General features: G+C 36.7%; 2 long non-coding RNA genes across 2 annotated transcripts; one reads left to right on the top strand and one right to left on the bottom strand.

Moving 5' to 3' along the window:
* The first annotated feature begins 6,291 nt into the window (after nucleotides 1–6,291).
* LOC104600205 (uncharacterized) lies at nucleotides 6,292–7,556 on the top strand. The gene is made up of 3 exons (XR_735639.2): nucleotides 6,292–6,751; nucleotides 6,830–6,921; nucleotides 7,254–7,556. It is a non-coding gene; the product is annotated as an uncharacterized LOC104600205 (long non-coding RNA).
* Nucleotides 7,557–8,101: 545 nt separating this feature from the next.
* On the bottom strand, nucleotides 8,102–10,002 carry LOC104600206 (uncharacterized). Its single transcript, XR_735640.3, has 4 exons — nucleotides 9,849–10,002; nucleotides 9,679–9,772; nucleotides 8,625–8,776; nucleotides 8,102–8,540 (listed from the first exon to the last, which is right to left on the bottom strand). It is a non-coding gene; the product is annotated as an uncharacterized LOC104600206 (long non-coding RNA).
* Nucleotides 10,003–10,088: the final 86 nt, after the last annotated feature.

Genomic DNA, 10,088 nt, shown 5'->3' with positions numbered 1-10,088 from the left:
CCCAAACAATGGCATGAAAAATTTGATAATGTGTTAGTAACTAATGGATATAACAAAAATGGTTCTGATAGATGCATATATAGAAAATTTGTAGATGATAAAGGAGTCATTATTTGTTTATATGTTGATGATATGCTAATAATGGGAACAAGTCTAGAGGTAGTAAAAGAAATAAAACAATTTCTAATGTCCAAATTTGATACCAAGGACTTAGGTGAGGCTAATGTAATATTGGGGATTAAAATTTATAAACAATAAGGAAACTTTATTCTCTCCCAACCTCACTATGTAGAAGGTATTCTTAGAAAATTTGAACACTGACTGTAAACCTATTAAAACACCTTTTGACTATAATATTCACTTAAGGAGACATGTAGGAAAACGTGTTTTACAAAAGGACTATGCAAGTATAATTGGATCAGTGTTTAATGAACTGCATAAGACTAGACATAGATATAGCTGTGGGAAAATTAAGTCAGCATACCCATAATCTCGAAAATGAACATTGGGAAGCTCTAAAAGATTATTAAAATATTTAAAAGGAACTATGATTGTTGGTTTACATTACTCAGGTTTCCTCCTGTGTTAGAAGGCTTTATTGATGCGAATTGTACTATAGATTCAAATGATAATACTTTTATCAATGGATATGTATTTATCCTAGGCGAAGGAGCAATATCGTGGAAATTGGTAAAGTAGTCATGTAATATAAATTCAATAATGGAGGCTGAATTTATTGCACTAGAATTGGCGGGGTCCGAGGTAGAGTGGCTAAGGAACTTATTGTCAGATATACCACTTTGGCCATGACTGGTTCCATCAATATCTCTCCATTGGCTAAGGAACCAAACTTACAATGGTAAAAGAAGGCACATCTGCTTAAGGCATAATCTAGTAAGACAACACCTTAGCAAAGGTATGATCCCTTTGGATTTTGTAAGGTCTGAAAAGAAACTTACAGATTCGTTAACCAAACCACATACTTCTAAGGTGGTTTATATGAGACATCGGTAGGAATGGGGTTGAGGCTTATTACATAAGTCATTAGTGATGGACACCCAACCTATGAAAGGAGATCCCTAGAATTAGCTCGAATGGGTAAAAACAAGTCACTAGATGACTTGGAAAAGCACTATCATTTTGTGTCCTATTTCAGATGCTGATTTAAGATAGTGAAGTGTGGCCGCTTATAAGAGAATAGGTGCACAGTTCTGAATGGTTTAACCGTTTGACTTTAAAATTCAAATTTATCTTTTTGAACGGTTTTCTTTTTCTGTTCGTGTCTCTTCCTTTCTGTGTCTTTTCGAATAGGTGTAGTGTTCTGAAGAGGCATTTGTCTGAACGGACACCTCTGTGTCCATTCGGTTCTGAGAACACTCTTAAAAAGAGTGTTGGTCGACCTAGTCTACACACCAACATTTTCAACAGTCTTCTCTTCTTTGTCTTCTCCGTTAATTTGAGCATCACTTATATGTGGTTCATGGAGGTCTGGTAAGCGAGTGCACGCCTACCAGTGGCCTATGGGTTGCTTTATCTTGGTGACCGATTTGCGTTCACCTAACTGCACCATATGGGGGAAATACGATTTTAAGGAGAGTGACCAAGTGGCACGACTCAGCCCTCCTTCTCTTTGCAATTTCTTAGTTTCACAATTCTGCAACGTCACACTCCTGCAAGTTCTGGTTTGGAAAGTGATTATTGATAAGTTCCATTCTGCCTTATTCATTATTTTCCAACACCGTCAAAACCAATGTCCCCTTCACCGGCCACCCACCCTCTTGCACCTTCAAAACCACCCCAAAGGAACTCGGTTTTTTTTCAAAGACATGGTCGTCATGCGTCGTATTGAGATTGCTACGGACTTGCTCTACAAGGCTAAGCTCATCCGCGATTTCTGTCATTTCTACAATGGCCAAGAAACCATCTCCGTGGGCATGGAATTGTTGGTGCACAGGTGCCACTCGGCTGTGGTCTTGCATTCGTGCAGAAGTACTACAAAGGTAATACTGTCACATTCACTATGTATGGTAAAATAGGTATTTTGTTAAAGGGTAAAATAGGAATTTTGAAACTTTGATTTATCAGTTTAACATTTTCCGTCTTTGTTATTGACGGAAGGGAGGTTTTTGTTGAATTCTTTAAAAATCTAGGAGAGGTTTTTGCTAAAGTGAAACTTCATGGGAGATTTTTATGATTGTCAAAAACTTCAAGGGAGGTTTTTGTGCAAATTAGGCTTTCAAAAAACCCATTTGAAAAAGCATTAAAAAAACTCAATTTCAGTGTTTTTGAACCTTTGTTGACTCGGATAGCTAGATCGCTCAGACCAAGAACCATCCAAAAAACCGATTCCATTTTACTCTAAGCCCGGTCCTTGGCCAAAACTGTTGAATTGGTCAGTGACCCACTAACCCGAGTAGCCAATTTGTTCAGCCCGTTCAATGGTTTTGGCCGTTTTTATTTTAACTATTTTTTATTTTTTTTTTAAATTGGAACGGGCCATCCATTTGAACTGGATGGTCAAACCATTGACTTGGAAACCGATGGCCAGAACGATTCCGGTTCCGAGTCGGTTTTAAAACCTTGCTCCATTTAGCATTTTGCATTTACAATAAATTATTTTCAATAAAAAATGGTAATTAGGTAGACAAACACTGAAAAAGTTTTTCTTTTCTCTAAAAAAAGCCCATTTCAAAAGTAGCTTTTTCAAAAGCCCATTTACAACAAAAAAACACTCCCCAAAATGGTGTTATTTACACATTTGACTTTAGCGATGGGATACTCTACAAACAAAAACTCTGCACACATCATGGAAGCATTGGAATCCTGCGGTACACTAGGAACATCTCTCCATGAATTAAACGCAAATGTATTAGAATTTAGAAATACTTTCAATATGTGGCTGGTATGTGAGCAGAATTATGACTTGTCCTCTCTTTCTTATCGGGAATAGTCGAACTTGTTTAGCATTGCTCTAATTTCAAATACCACCTACAAGTTACAAGGCTACAACCTACAACTATACCTTTGCCTCTAGATTACGGTGAACACCCCTACGTTATTTGAAGTTCCACTTTGACTAACCTGTGCCATTTTGTTATGGTGCAAATTTCATTTTATAAGAATGCAAGTCCTAATTTCACATTTGTTTCGGGTTTTAATTTTTTATGTTTATCTGGGAGGAGTAAATTTTGAAATAAAATGACATTACAAAAAATGAAAGTATAAAGACGGTTATCTATTTGAGTGTAATATGGGAAGTGATGTGATTTCCACTTAACTTTGGAGGAAGGTGTTTTAAGTACAAATGAGACAAAGCATTAATTGGATTCAATGCAAACGAAAACACATATACAAATCTAAAATGAAAAGTTGTATTTGATTTGTATTGCAATGCAAAAAGATGAGCCTTTTGGGAATCTGTTAGGAAGAGGTCACATGGCCCTTTGATGTTTTTTCACATGCCTCGTGGTACTTTGTTATCAGTTCTGCTAGTAATTAAACTTTTGTATGCCTTTATTTGGTTTGATTAAAATACTATTAAGTTCGATTCAGTTTGGTTTAAAATCATGAAAATGAATGCATTTTTATATTTATTATGTATGTATATATTAATCTAGCTATGTTTGTGAACTTTGAGTCTAATCGATCTTGAATTTGAATAACTAATCAAGCTTACATCAAGATTTGAGCTCGAACCGAGCCTAATCAAATTTTAGCTAGAAGTACTATTCCATTAGAACTCGATTTGATTGCAGCCCTACCAGTAGATTTGGAGCATCTCAAAGGGATTTTTATGTATTGGTCTTGGTGGCCTCTATTCACAAGACAAATATAAGCCCCAAAGAACTTGTCAAATGCACGTACCCATAATAAACCCTTCTTTTTGGGCGACATTTATATATAAACTAAAAACTTAAAATAAGATGAACTGAAATCAACAATACTAGGTTTGTTTTAAAGTAGTTGTTTTCAGTTAGTACATGATTGAATCAGGTCAATCAAGAGGGTTCCACATTTGGTATTGTTTGGATCTGCCATATCATAATACCAAATGATTGAAAACAAAGTTGGTCATATAAGGAAGCTATTTACTTGACCCCGATTATGCTTTTCTATCTTCTTTAATCTAATTCACATCAATCTACATTATGGGTGTTTATGGTCTGCTTTGGTTTGGTCTGAAGTAAATACAAGACTAGACCATTTTAGCACAAATATCAAACAAGATTAAATATGTGTTTGGTGGAGCTTCCATTTATTAATTAAACATTTGTATTTGATTTGTTTTTAAAACTGACAGAAGTAATAATGTCAACCGTTTATGACAAGTGGGCGCCACTAGGTGCCGTTAGGTGCCACATCAGCATAATAGTGAATAAACATATAAACGTTGGGGGAAGCATTAAAATGAAACTTCTCCCAACAGTAGGTGTACACATAAATCAAGGTCAGCTTTTGTGAGTATCTATGCGTAATGATCACTATGATGTGCTAAAATACTGATTTAGCGATGACATGGCACCATTTTGATGAAATACAGGTTAAACCATTTTATCTCAGTTTGGTCCGCTTTCTAATATATTTTGGGTATCAAACCAAAGTGGAAGTTTACAATTTGATCAGTTTTTTTAGAAACCAAACCATAAATTGAATTTTAATTTTTTTCCCAAACTGAATCAAGTTGTTGTCAAGTCCATACCAGGACAAACCACCAATTTCAACTTGGTTTAATCTAGTTTAGGAAGCTAAACCATATAGCGTCTGTTTGGCATTGTTGTTGTTGCTCCAGAAAACGGTGCCACATCTGCACCATGTTGGAAAAAATGGTGCTCCAGGAAATAGGCATTTGTTTGGAACTGTTTTTTTTTTTTTCATAAAAAAACGGTGCTCCAAGCCACACCTTGGAAATTGGGAAGGCATGGCTTGGAGCAACGTCGAATTTGGCATTTCCTGGAGCTGCGGCTCGTTGCTACCAACATGGACGTGAGGTGGTAGTGACGTGGCACTAGATAATGGGTACCAATGTTGAAAACGTTTCCTTGAACATTGGTACCAAATAGAAAACATTGTTGTTGCTCCAAGAAACATCCTACCCGGCAGCAACATTACCAAAAAGAAAAGGCTCTTTCTCATTATATCACCTATTGGGGTTATTTTTAATGTCATATCACCTATTAGAGTTACTCTTAGGGCCTTTTCGTTTTTTGAATTTTGAGAGAAGGAAAACTTGGTCAATGGGATTGTGGTTATCATTGACCAAAATACCAATGCTCTTTTTTAAGATTATGTGTAATTTACAAAAAAATTATTTTAACATTTGGATGCAACAAAATTCTCTCTTTTAATAATAAATTTTAATGACTAAAACGATTATTATCTTATTTACATGAAAATAAAAGAACACGAATAAATGAACTTATCCAGATATGTGCTTCATAGAAAATATTTACCTTTCTTTAAAGAAGAACGGTCCCTTGCTTTCCTATGAATAACTTCATACCTAATACTACTTACTTTTTCTACTAGCCCATTTTTATCACCTATAATGAATACCCTATCTATAAACACCCTTTAATAACAAATCAAACATAATTTAATTGATCACCATAATTATCATTAGCTTTTGTCTCAAATATATATGGATCGGATAGAAGAAAATGTTTCGTCATTTCTTTCAAACCAATTATAATTTAGGTCTGTAACTCAAATAAAAGAAAAACACCCGATTATACTAGTATTGGTCTCATTGTCTCAATGTCTCATTTTTCTATATTAGGCGAATTATTTAATTACAAAATAGACCTAATCTGGTTTTATAAATCAAATAAAACAAACCCAGCTGAAATGGTTCGAACTTCAAAGCTTACCACTTCAATAGTTGGCTTGGAATAAAATAAGTATTCATGTAGTAGATATGGGCCATTAGCTAATTTATTATTGAAATCTTCACAACTACAAACCTTCCTTTTTTTTCATGATAAATTTACAAACTAATTTCATCAACTGAAATACTTAAAACTGATTCATATAAAAATTAAAATTGAGAGAAAATATTGTATAATGAAATTGCATTATACGTTGCAGCCTAAGGACATGGAGATAAAATAGTATCTTTGTCTTCTGTTAAAAAGGGAAAGAGTAGAGAAGATTAATGAATAAATAAATACAAATAAAAAAAAAGCAGAAAGCGGAAAGCTGACAAAGATTAATCGGACGATCTGGATTTACTCTATCAGCGCCCACGTGGTGGAAACCCTACAGTAATACCATGATAGTTGGGGTTGGGGCCTTTTGGGTTGGAGTTCGCCCCACGGCACCTCTCACCATTGTATTGGGAACATCTCGCCCCGACAAGTACGAGAGATGCTCCCAAGTCCCAGTGCACGCTGAGATGTGCATTGGGGCTCTTGTGGGGTGCTAATCTGATATCTTTGGGTCATTAGTCCAAAAAGACCAAAAATTCCAACTCCACATCCATTAGAAGGGGTTCGCATCTGCCCCCCAAATACGTCCCACACAATCGGAACACGACGCGTGTCATGAAACACGTGCACTAGGTGAGACGTGTGCGGAGTCAAGTTGACGCCGTTTCCAGCATCCCCGTTAATGAAACATGCGCCTAAAAGGTTTCTTCTCCCTTTCTTCTCCATTCACTTCGAACCGAAACCCTGAAACCCTTGGCGCCCCCATTCTTCTCCATCCACCCACCCACCGGTCGAGTTCTGCCGGCCGCCGACCATACCGGCAGGAGGTAAGTAGTCTGTAATGTAAGTTTTTCTCATTCCTTTTTTTTTTGTTTTTTTTCTCATTCGTTTTCTAATATTCACAGATCTGAACCTACCGGAGTGGGAGCCCCCTGACGCCGCTTTACACCCCCTTCGGTGACCCACCGGTCGACGCCGACGATCATACCGGCAGGAGGTAAGTTTTCTCATTTCTTATCTTTTTTTTTTTTCTTAGATCTGAAATCCGAGACTGTATAACATTCTCAGTTTGATATTAATGTGATTTTTGAATTGAATATGACGATCTAAACGAAGCATGTGGTTTTTGTTTCATTTTCTAACATTCTCAATTTGTATTAATGTGATTTTTGAATTGAATATGACGATTTAAACGAAGCATGTGGTTTGATTATGGAAAAGAGCCAGAGCATATTCACGCCACCCATTTTCTAACATTCTCATTTCCATTGGACGCATTTTCTAACATATTTTTTTGTTTCATTTTCTAACAATATCTAGCATTCTCAGTTTGAACCAGAAGGCAGATGGCAGAAAGAGATTAGATTTCAAACCAAGAAATTCTTATTCAAAGAGATGAAGATAAAAGGGCAAGAAGCTGTTAAAGTAAGGGAAGAGAAGACGGTGATGATTTACCTAGTGGGAGAAGTGACAACATGGTTCAAAGGATTTCTAGACGTGGCGACAGATCAGTGAAGACCAGACTTACAGCATAGGGTTGATCGTAGTGTGTATCACCATAAGCACTCTAATGACCCTGATATAATACATATTGGCCGATATGCCTTTTTTATGATTATTTATTTTGCTGTATATTCATTGCATCAATTTTGCTTGCACTATAAAGTCCATGGATAATAAACCATCATCAAAGTTCCAAAATATAATTCTCAAATCAGATGGACGAAAATTATCTTAAGTCTTAACCTTTTGATTTTCTTAGCATCTCAGTTTCAGAGATGGAGCACTTTTGACCCTTTAACAATAGAATAGCTCCATGGCTATGTCGCATCATGTAAGCCCAGTTTGATGTGCCAGATTCATGGTTCTCAATTACCCATATTCAATTCCTATGCAACTTACAAACACCAAATGATTTTGATCAATGCTTTTATCAAAATAAATGATCGTATGATTTAGGTGGTGTGTATCACCATGTACCCAATTCATAATAAATCAACAGAATTTGCGGTCACCATATACCCAACTAATCTAGAACGAAAAGTAACATGGTCTAATGGTGAGGCTCATTCTCTATATCTTTATGGAGATTGGTGCTATGCTAGTTCAACATGATCATTCTGAAAATACAGCCTTGGTTTTCTCACAGCCTTAGTCGATGATCAAAGTTTCATTCATGCATAGTATATTGGTTTAGGAATCTTCATTATGAACTTGTAAGGTGCACCGAACCCATGATACCAAAAGTGGTAGGTACCCAGTTGGCACTTTGATCATTCAATCTGCAACATATTCAATCTTACCCCTACAGAGGAATATTACACAGTTCAAAATACTAAGTACACCTAAATACTAGTTCTTATACATGTACAAGACAAATATAAACACAATTGCAAAACTTATTGTCAAAATCCTTCGGTAAATAAGTGCTGAGAAGCCTTGAAAGCATCCAACCTTCAACAACTAATTTCTCTAGCTTTTCAATACGACTTTCCAGATGCACTACATTGTTCTTGTTGAGGTGGCTTCATCTAAAGTATTTATAGGAACTGCCCATTCAAAAAAATTGCAAGACTTCATATTGGAGTTCCGAGTTTCCTCATTGGTATCATTTACCTACATACATTTAGACACAAGTCAATACATCTAAAATAACTAGACCCGTCATCTTTCACGCAATGAAATCAAAATACTACTTACCATTTTTCTAGGGCAAGTGTAAAACAATCTTTGAGGATTAGCAGGTGTATCTGACACTCGAATTATGCATTTTCTTCCACACTTGCAGTATCTGGCATTATATTTCAGGTACTTATAAAACCTAATTTCGGATGTGGATTGAGAATTCATTCCTACATTTATATACACCAGAGTCAAATTTTAAAATAAAATTCACTTTTAAAAATATAAATTCTCAAAATATTCCAAAACATTTAGCATGCATGTGGATTGAGAACTCTCTCTTTGCACCTGCTTCAAACATTTGGCATGCATGTGGAGTAGAGTCTGGCAGAGAAGCGCCATTAACTCAGAGATGATCTCTTTGCTAAACAGGTGGCAACTGAATCTTGATCTTCTCTATAGAAGCAGAGAGGATCAAGATCTTACAGTTTGACGGATCTCATTAGGGAAATACCAATTCCAAAAATACTTTCTAAGGAAATGCCAGTTGAACCTTTATTCAGACTCAAGAGGGTTCAGACATCAGAGTTCAACCATCTAAATGCATGTGTTTGTACTTGCCAGCCAAATTAGCTAGTGGTAAGACCATGGTGGTCTAGGCTACCTCACAGGACAATTAACCCTAGACCCAAGTTCATGCTGCAACCAATTGGTAGAATTGTGCAGACCTGTTACTGTTAGTGTTCTCTCAGGCCAGGCGCAAAGGAGCAGCAAGGGGCTTGAGCCTTGAGGGAAGAAAGGAGGAACCTTTTGTAGATATTGAAACTTGTGCATTTTAAGAATAAACAAGTAAATAAAGAAACAGTTTTAGAGGAATGGGTCTTCATGGGTGGCATGAATATGCTCTGGCTCTTTTCCATAATCAAACCAGATGCTTCGTTTAAATCGTCATATTCATTTCAAAAATCACATTAATATCAAACTGAGAATGTTAGAAAATGAAACAAAAACCACATGCTTCGTTTAAATCGTCATATTGAATTCAAAAATCACAATAATATCAAACTGAGAATGTTATACAGTCTCGGATTTCACATCTGAGAAAAAAAAGATAAGAAATGAGAAAACTTACCACCTGCCGGTATGGTCATCGGCGTCGACCGGTGGGTCACCGAAGGGGGTGTAAAGCGGCATCAGGGGGGGCTCCCACTCCGGTAGGTTCAGATCTGTGAATATTAGAAAACGAATGAGAAAAAAACAAAAAAAAAGAAATGAGAAAAACTTACATTACAGACTACTTACCTCCTGCCGGTATGGTCGTCGGCCGGCGGAACTCGACCGGTGGGTGATAGAGAAGAATGGGGGCGCCAAGGGTTTCAGGGTTTCGGTTCGAAGTGAATGGAGAAGAAACCCTTTAGGCGCATGTTTCATTAACGGGGATGCTGGAAACGGCGTCAACTTGACTTCGCACGCGTCTCACCTAGTGTGCGTGTTTCATGACACGCGTCGTGTTCCGATTGTGTGGGGCGTATTTTGGGGGCA

The sequence above is a fragment of the Nelumbo nucifera genome, chromosome 1 (genome assembly GCF_055504915.1).
Source record: "Nelumbo nucifera cultivar China Antique chromosome 1, China Antique-T2T, whole genome shotgun sequence".
In the NCBI taxonomy this organism is placed as follows: domain Eukaryota; kingdom Viridiplantae; phylum Streptophyta; class Magnoliopsida; order Proteales; family Nelumbonaceae; genus Nelumbo; species Nelumbo nucifera.
Note: the sequence above shows the minus strand (reverse complement) of the source record. Positions and strands in the feature narration are given on the sequence as shown.